We start from the raw sequence: 9,709 nt of genomic DNA, 5'->3' as shown, positions 1-9,709 counted from the left end.
AATTTATAGGTGACACTGCTTCAGCTCTAGGACAAGTGAAAATAATAATAATAATAACAATAATGATGATGGTATTTGTTAAGTGCTTACTATGTGCCAATCACTGTTCTAAGCGCTGGAGTTGATGGAAGGTAATCAGATTTTCCCAATTTTCCCACGTGGAGCTCACCGTCTTAATCCCCATTTCATAGATGAGGTAACTGAGGCACAGAGAAGTGAAATGATTTGCCCAAAGTCACACAGCTGACAGGTGGCAGAGCCAAGATTAAAAGCCACAACCTCTGACTCCCAAGTCCTGCTCTTTCCACTAAACCACGCTGTGTTGGGACCTCCTGGGAGACAATAGGGAGACAATAGAAAATAGGAGACAAAGGCACTTGGACTGGAATGAGCTGCTGTTTGGCTGTTTTCTATACTACATTCCAGGGACTGGTGGCAACCTGAGTTGTAAGAAATAAAATATGAGCTCAGTTGTGTGGTAGCATTCCTCTTTTGGCACAGATTGCCAGATGATGCAGGCAATAAACTCAGCTATGTTCGCCAAAGTAATGTTAATTCATGTTGGATAACTCGGGAAATTGAATTACTTGAAATAACATGTTGCTCTGCTCCCAGTGAGTACAAACCACATAGCATCATATGCAAATGGAGAACAGGAAAGGGAGCCATCTGGGCTCCTGTCTGATAAGAAGAAAGATAAACCAAAGGTAAGATCTCGGGAAACTTGGAGCAGCGGGTGGGAAATCTCTGAATTGGGCACCGTGGAGTTTTCTAGTTAAATCAGAGAACAGTAACTCACTTCGTCTAACAGGCCTCCTTCACCATCTCCAAAATGCAACAACTACACTTCGCCCTTTCAAAGCCCTATTGAAGGCTCACCTCCTCCAGGTGGTGACTAAGCCCCACTTTTCCTCAACTTCCCCTCCCCGCCATTGGCCCAACTCGCTCCCTTTACTCTACCCTTCCTCACTGCCCTACAGCACTTGTACAAATATATGTGCATATCTATAATTCTATTTATAGTAATGCCTGTTTACTTGTTTTGATGGGTATCTATCTATAATTCTACTTATTTATATTGATCCTATTGGTACCTGTTTACTTGTTTTGATGTCTGTCTCCTCCATTATAGACCGTGAGCCCGTTGTGGGCAGGGATTGTCTCTCTTTGTTCCTGAATTGTACTTTCCAGGTGCTTAGTACAGTTCATTCATTATTTATTGAGTGCTTACTATGTGCATAGCACTGTACTAGGCGCTTGGAGTGTACAATTGGGCAATAGATAGAGACAATCCCTGATCAACAATAGGCTCATAGTCTAAACAGGAGAGACAGCAAAACAAAACAGAACAAAACAAAACAAGTAGTCTGGCATCAATATTATCACAATAAATAAAATCATGGGTATATACACATCATTAACAAAATAAATAGAGCAACAAATAATATATACAAATATGCACAGTGCTGTGGGGAGGGGAAGGGGGAAGAGCAGAGGGCAGGAGAAGGGAGGAATGGGGAGGGGAGGAGGAGCAGAAGGAGAGGAAGGGCTCAATCTAGGAAGGCTTCCTGGAGGAGGTGAGCTCTCAGTAGGGCTTTGAAGAGGGGAAGAGAGTTAGTTTGGAGGATGTGGGGAGGGAAGACATTCCAGGTCAACAGTAGGACATGGACCAGGGGTTGACGGTGGGACAGATGTGGATGAGGGACCATGAAGAGGTTAAAGTCAGAAGAGTGGAGTGTATGGGCTGGGCTGTAGAAGGAGAGAAGGGAGGTGAGGTAGGAGGGGGCAAGGTGAGGGAGAGCTTTGAAGCCAAGTGTGAGGAATTTTTGTTTCATGAGAAAGTGGATAGGCAACCACTGGAGGTTCTTGAGGAGAGGAGTGGCTTGCCCAGAGTGTTTCTGTAGAAAGATGATCTGGGCAGGGGAATGAAGAATGGACTGGAGTGGGGAAAGACAGGAGAATGGGAGATCAGAGAGGAGGTTGACACAATAATCCAGTTGGGATATGATGAGAGTTTGTACCAGCAAGGTAACAGTTTGGATGGAGAGGAAAGGGTGTTTCTTGGCGATATTGTGAAGGTGGGACCGGCAGGTTTTGGTGATGGATTGGATGGGTGGAGTGAATGAGAGAGCAGCAAGCACTCCATAAATATGATTGAATGAATGAATGAGCCCACCAGATAATTACTCTCCCTGTTTTCAAAGCCTTAATGAATGCACATCTTCTCCAAGAGGCCTTTCAAGACTGAATCCGACTTTTGCACCTCTCCCACTCCCTTTTGCGTCACCCTGACTTGCGTTCTTTGCTCTTCTTGCACCACCTACCCTCACCCCCTCGCCCCCCGCAGCCCCACAGCACTTGTAATGATGTCTGTCTCCCTGTCTCTAGAAAGGGAGCTCATTGTGGACAGGGAATGTCACTGTTCATGTTGTATTGTACTTTCCCAAGTGCTTATAACAATGCCCTGCACACAGTAAGTGCTTAATAAATATGATTGAATGAATGAATGAATGAATGCCACTTTGAAGTGGGGACAAAAGGACTGTTCTGCTGTTTCACATATCATTAATTTCACACTGCTCTTGCATGGAACATAAACCAGTGAGGTCAAATGCAATATTTTTCAAGAAGAATATTTCTGTACTACCACCCCTCCTTCTTTCCCCTCTACCTCTGCAGCCTCGCAGCTTCAAGATCCAAATTATGCACCATTAGTAGATAACTACTTTACTAATATCACCATCTTTGAGAAAGATATCAGTTAATTCATCTTTAAAAAGGACTCCAACGCCACTAACACATCACTTCTGTATCATATCACCTTTTAGAAGGCTAATGACATGGCCATTTTTGATGAAAGTCACTCTGAGACAATCTTTGAGAAAAGCTAGACAGCTGCCATCTTTGAAAGTTCTCTGCAGCCCTCTGCTACGTGACTCTCAGAGCCAGTGGTTTACCAATGTGTGGCTGACAGTGTCCATATCACTCATACTTTTGTTAATGACATTTGTTAAGCACTTACGTTGTGCCAGGCATTGTACTAAGTCCTGGGGGAAATGCAAGGCATTCAGACTGGACCCAGTCCATATTCCAAATGGGACTCTCGATAATAATAATAATGTTGGTACTTGTTAAGCGCTTACTATGTGGAGAGCACTGTTCTAAGCGCTGGGGTAGATACAGGGGAATGAGGTTGTCCTACGTGAGGCTCACATTCTTCACCCCCATTTTACAGATGAGGGAACTGAGGCACAGAGAAGTGAAGTGACTTACCCACATTCACACAGCTGACAAGGAGCAGAGTCGGGATTTGAACCCATGACCTCTCACTCCCAAGTCCGGGCTCTTTCCACTGAGCCACGCTGTTTCACATGACATAACTGATGTAAAGAGAAGGAAAACGACTTCCCCAAAGTCACACAGCAGGCAAGTGGTGGAGCCAGTTGTAGAACCCCAGTCAACAAAGATACAATTTCACCCTCACTTGAGTCAACTTTGAACTCCTGATATCAGTCAGATACAGGGGAATAGTTCTCTTCCAAGGACCTTTCCCAAAGCGGTTTTCATGTCCCTGTTCCTCAAACTCTGGATGAAGGGGTTCAGTGTTGGGGGCATCACAGTATAGAAGACAGATATTAGCACTTCCATAAATGATGGAGACTGTGAGATCGGCTTCAGAAACTCAAAGCTCCCTGTCGAGAGGAATAAAGTGACGACCAAGAGATGAGGGAGGCAGGTGGAGAAAGCCTTTGACTTCCCCTCTGCAGACTGGATCCTCAGCACAGTGGAGAAGATGTAAGTATTCATTCATTCAAGAGTATTTATTGAGCGCTTACTATGTGCAGAGCACTGTACTAAGCGCTTGGAATGAACAAGTCGGCAACAGATAGAGACAGTCCCTGCCGTTTGACGGGCTTACAGTCTAATCGGGGAAGACAGAGACAAGAACAATGGCAATAAATAGAGTCAAGGGGAAGAACATCTCGTAAAAACAATGGCAACTAAATAGAATCAAGGCGATGTACATTTCATTAACAAAATAAATAGGGTAATGAAAATATATACAGTTGAGCAGACGAGTACAGTGCTGAGGGGATGGGAAGGTAGAGGGGGAGGAGCAGAGGGAAATGGGGGGGAAACAGGGTTAAGCTGCGGAGAGGTGAAGGGGGGGGGCGGTAGAGGGAGTAGAGGGAGAAGGGGAGCTCAGTCTGGGAAGGCCTCTTGGAGGAGGTGAGTTTTAAGTAGGGTTTTGAAGAGGGGAAGAGAATTAGTTTGGCGGAGGTGAGGAGGGAGGGAATTCCAGGACCGCGGGAGGATGTGGCCCAGGGGTCGACAGCGGGATAGGCGAGACCGAGGGACTGTGAGGAGGTGGGCGGCAGAGGAGCGGCACGCGCGGGGTGGGCAGTAGAAAGAGAGAAGAGAGGAGAGGTAGGAAGGGGCAAGGTGATGTAGAGTCTTGAAGCCTAGAGTGAGGAGTTTTTGTTTCGTGCGGAGGTTGATAGGCAACCACTGGAGGTTTTTAAGAAGGGGAGTGACATGCCCAGAGCGTTTCTGCAGGAAGATGAGCCGGGCAGCAGAATGAAGAATAGACTGGAGCCGGGCGAGAGAGGAGGAAGGGAGATCAGAGAGAAGGCTGACACAGTAATCCAGCCGGGATATTATGAGAGCCTGTAACAGTAAGATAGCCGTTTGGGTGGATAGGAAAGGGCGGATCTTGGCGATATTGTAAAGGTGAAACCGGCAGGTCTTGGGAACGGATAGGATGTGTGGGGTGAACGAGAGAGACGAGTCAAAGATGACACCGAGATTGCGGGCCTGGGAGACGGGAAGGATGGTTGTGCCATCCACGGTGATAGGGAAGTCTGGGAGAGGACCGGGCTTGGGAGGGAAGATGAGGAGCTCAGTCTTGCTCATGTTGAGTTTTAGGTGGTGGGCCGACATCCAGGTGGAGACATCCTGGAGGCAGGAGGAGATGCGAGCCTGAAGTGATGGGGAGAGGACAGGGGCAGAGATGTAGATCTGCGTGTCATCTGTGTAGAGATGGTAGTCAAAGCCGTGAAAGCAAATGAGTTTACCAAGGGAGTGAGTGTAAATGGGGAACAGAAGAGGGCCAAGAACTGACCCTTGAGGAACTCCAACAGTTAAAGGATGGGAAGGGGAGGAGGCGCCTGCGAAGGAGACCGAGAATGAGCGGCCAGAGAGATAAGAGGAGAACCACGAGAGGACGGAGTCCATGAAGCCAAGGAGAGATAAGGTATGGAGGAGGAGGGGATAGTCGATAGTATCAAAGGCAGCAGAGAGGTCAAGGAGGATTAGAATGGAGTAGGAGCCATTGGATTTGGCAAGAAAGAGGTCATGGGTGACCTTAGAGAGAGCAGTCTCGGTAGAGTGGAGGGGACGGAAGCCAGATTGGAGGGGGTCCAGGGGAGAATGGGAGTTAAGGAATTCTAAGCAGCAATTGTAGATGACTCGTTCTAGGATTTTGGAAAGGCAGGGTAGTAGGGAGATAGGGCGATAACTAGAAGGGGAAGTGGGGTCGAGAGAGGGGTTTTTTTAGGATGGGGGAGACGTGGGCATGTTTGAAGACAGAGGGGAAGGAGCCTTTGGAGATTGAGTGGTTAAAAATAGAAGTTAAGGAAGGGAGGAGGGCAGGGGCGATGGTTTTTAAAAAGTGAGCGGAAATGGGGTCCGAGGCGCAGGTGGAGGGGGTGGCACTTGCGAGGAGGGAGGAGATCTCCTCTGAGGATACTGGAGGGAAGGATGGAAAAGTAGGGGAGAGGGTTGGTGGGAGGAGGGGAGAGGGGGAGGGGTGTCTATGGGGAGCTCAGACCTGATTGTGTTGATTTTTGTGATGAGGTAGGTGGCCAGATCATTGGGGGGGAGAGATGGGGGAGGGGGAGGAACAGGGGGCCTAAGGAGATATTTAAAGGTCTGGAACAATTGGCGGGGGTGACGGGCATGGGTGTCGATGAGGGAGGAGAAGAAGATTTGCCTGGCGGAGGAGAGGGCAGAGTTAAGGCAGGAAAGGTTAATTTGAAGTGTGTGAGGTCAGCTTGGTGCTTGGACTTTCGCCAGCAGCGCTCAGCAGCTCGAGCATAGGAGCGTAGCAGGCGGACAGAGGAGACGATCCAGGGCTGTGGGTTACTGGAGTGAGAGCGGCGGAGGGAAAGGGGGGTGAGAGAGTTGAGATGAGTAGAGAGGGTGGAGTTGAGAGCGGAGACCTGATCATCGAGAGTGGGAAGTGAGGACAGGGAGGCAAGGTGAGGAGAGATGCTTTTGGAAAGACGGATGGGATCAAGAGAGCGGAGGACTCTGTGGGGCAGTAGCTAAGATTTGCAGGGGGAGGGAGTGTGAGCGATGAGGGAGGGAGTATAAGGGACGATGATAAACATGAAGCAGATGAAGAACAGCATGGCAATGAGAGTTGTGACTCTGACTTCTCCAGCTGTATCATTGGAGCTCGAGACCCTTAGGAGCTGGGGGACATTACAGAAGAACTGGTAAATCACATTGGACCCACAAAAGGGTAAGGCGAAAATGGTGATATTCATCAGTCCAGCAAGAGACCCTCTGGCCCACAAAGACACCAGCATCTGCACATAGGCCCCTCTGCTCATGACAGCCTCATAGTGCAGGGCGTGGCAGATGGCCACGAAGTGGTCATAGGACATCACCGTGAGGATGCCCATCTCCGTGCATACAAAAACTGAAAATAAGAAAACTTGATCTGCACATCCTAGGAAAGAGAGAACCAGTACGGGTCAAGGAGTTGGTAAAGGACTTGGGGGTGGTGACAGAGATATAGCACAGATCTAAGAAGGACAAGTGTTTGAGAAAGATGTACATGGGGGTTTGAAGGTGTCAGTCAAAGGTGGTGATGGCGATGACCAGGAGATTCCCCGCCAGGGCTGCCAGGTAGACCAGAAGGAACAGGATGACTTTGACAAGCTGAAACTCCCTGGTGCCAGAAAACCCCATTAGGAGGAATTCGGTCACTATGGTTAGGTTGGCCATTCCCTTCCTGGGGATGCTGGGAACTTTCTGTGTGGGGACAGAAAAGAGATATGAGAAAGTAAATGATGAGGACCAAACAAAGTCATCAGATGGTGGATAGAAAAGGAGGGAAACAATTTGAGAACACCAGATGGACCCAGACATCCCCTATTCCTGGTACAGTGTTAATTAGGCATTTGCTCCAGGAGCAGTGCTCCTCTTCTCAGCTTTGTAGTTCACTCCCTCATATCAAAAGATCTCTTGAAATCCCACATCCTCTAGGAGGCTTTCTCTGATTTGTTTTCTTCTTTTCAGATCATAACCACCAAACTAGGATCTCAACATTTTTGCACCGAAAGCTACCTGTAGCACTCTTGTACTCATCGATTTACATGCTTTACTATTCAATCAATCAATCAATCAAAGGTATTGACTGAGCATTTACTTTATGTAAAGCAGTATATTAAGTACTTGAGAAACCATAATTTCAAATAGTTGGTAGACACAATCCCTATTCATCTTTTCATTCAGTTTTCCCTCCTAGCTGTAAACTATTTTGTTCCTGTCTCCCTGTATCCACAAGGAGATACTTTGGCAGCTGCAGCAATATATTTTTGTTTTTTAGAGGCTCGGATTGCCTAGAATAATGAACTCACTCCTACAAAGTGTGCTAACTCATAGATTTTACTAGGAATACAAGGACAATATAACCGAGGGTGAAAATAGAATAGAAAGATACAGAGACCAATACAAGCTGGAAAAATAGTAATAAGCAAGATATACATCACCAATTTGGGAGAGCACCTCCATCTGATTTCAATGCTGGGGAATCCCATTCACAGTTTCAGAGTCCCAAATGGGAAAGTCCCGAGCAGAACGTCTTCTCTAAGGGGTGAGACTCCAAAGAGTAGAGGGGCTGTCCTTGGGTTTATATTGATAATCAAACAAAGAAAGCTCGGTGCCAAAACATAGAAATTTGCTTACTAGTCATTGGGTGACTCGAAAAAATAAGATTGGAGAAGAGCCCAATGAACTGGCTAGGTTCCCTGAACAATTCCACCTGGTATCTTGTTATCGTTACAGGATTGTAAGTATCCTTGGGCCCCCAGGAATTGTGGCCACAATTCCCAAGAGGGCCTCAAGGATGTGACTTTGGCTTTGTTCCTCCCCGGAAGCATAGCCAACACTCCAGGGCAACAGCAAAGTTCAGCAACTAGTCACGCTTGGACTTTAATAGGAAGGTCTTATTTATTAACTCTTCACCAACCCTTCTCGTTCCAGTTGGGTCCCCCTCCCGCCTTTGCCTTCCATGACTGGTTCCGAACCCTTCTGGTCCATGTTTGGGCCCCACCGCCTTTGCATTAGAGGCCTGGCTCCAAGCCCTACTCATTCCAATTTGGGCCCTCCGCCTTTGCCTTGCAGCCCTGACCCCCAACCCTTCTCATTCCAGGCCGAGCTCCGAAGCCTTCTCATTATAGTTTGGGTCCCCACTAGCCATATCTGTCTTCCAGACCTGGCCCCGAACGCTTCTTATTCCAGTTTGGAACCTATTGCCTTTGCCTTCTAGACCTGGCCCCCAACCCTTCTCATTCCAGTTTGCGCCCCACCCCTGTCCCCCCGACTTTGCCTTCCAGACCTGGCCCCTAATCCTTCTTGTATCAGCTTGGGCCTACCCTCCTTCGCATTGCAGGCCTCTCCCCCAACCTTTCTGGTTCCAATTTGAGCCCCGCCGCCTTTGCCTTCCAGGTCTGGCACTGAACCCTTCTTTTTCCAGTTTGGGTCCCCCGTCTTGCCTTGCAGGCCTGACCCCGAACCTTTTTCGTTCCAGTTCGGGCCCCCACGCTTTTGCTTTCCAGGCCTTACCCGGACCCCTTCTCATTCCAGTTTGGGTCCCACGGTTTTGCCTTGCAGGTCTGGCACATCCTTCTCTTTCCAGTTTGGGCACTGAGCCTTTTCCTTCCAGTTTTGCCCCCCTAACCTTTGCCTTGCAGGGCTGGCCTTGAACCCTTATCGTTCTAGTTTATGTCACCGGGTTTTGTCTTCTAGACCTGGTCCTGAACCCTTCTCTTTCCAGTTTCAGCCCCCCAACCTTGTCTTCCAGACCTGGCACCTAACCCTTCCCATTCCAGTTTGGCGCCCCCGCCCTTGCCTTGCAGGCCTGGCCCCCAACCCTTCTCGTTCCACTTTGGGCACCCAGCCTTTGCCTTCCAGATTCCCCCTCACCCCCAGCCTTCGCGTTGCAGACCCGGCCACGAATCCTTCTCGTTCCAGTTTGTGTTCCCCCGCCTTTGCCTGCCAGAATGGGCCCCGAATTCTTCTCGTTCCAGTGTCGACCGCCCCCCAACCTTGCCTTTCAGACCTGGCCCCGAACCCTTCTCATTCCAGTTTGGACCCCAGTGACTTTGCCTTCCAGACCTGGCCCCGAACGCTTCTCGTTCCAGTTTGGTGCTCCCCGCCCCCCGCCGCCTTTGCCTTCAAACACTGGCCAGAACACTTCTCATTCCAGTTTGCCCCCTCCCGCCTTTTCCTTCTAGACCTGGCCCTGAACCCTTCTCGTTCCAGGTTGGAGCCCCCCGTCTTCGCCTTGCAGGACTAGCCTCCAAGCCATCCCTTTCTATTTTGGATCACCCCGCTTTTGCCTTGCAGGCCTGGCCCCGAAACCTTCTCATCCCAGTTTGGGCCCCCCTGACTCTGCCGCCTCAACGTGGCCCCAAAC

The sequence above is a fragment of the Ornithorhynchus anatinus genome, chromosome X4 (genome assembly GCF_004115215.2).
Source record: "Ornithorhynchus anatinus isolate Pmale09 chromosome X4, mOrnAna1.pri.v4, whole genome shotgun sequence".
NCBI lineage: Eukaryota > Metazoa > Chordata > Mammalia > Monotremata > Ornithorhynchidae > Ornithorhynchus > Ornithorhynchus anatinus.
Note: the sequence above shows the minus strand (reverse complement) of the source record.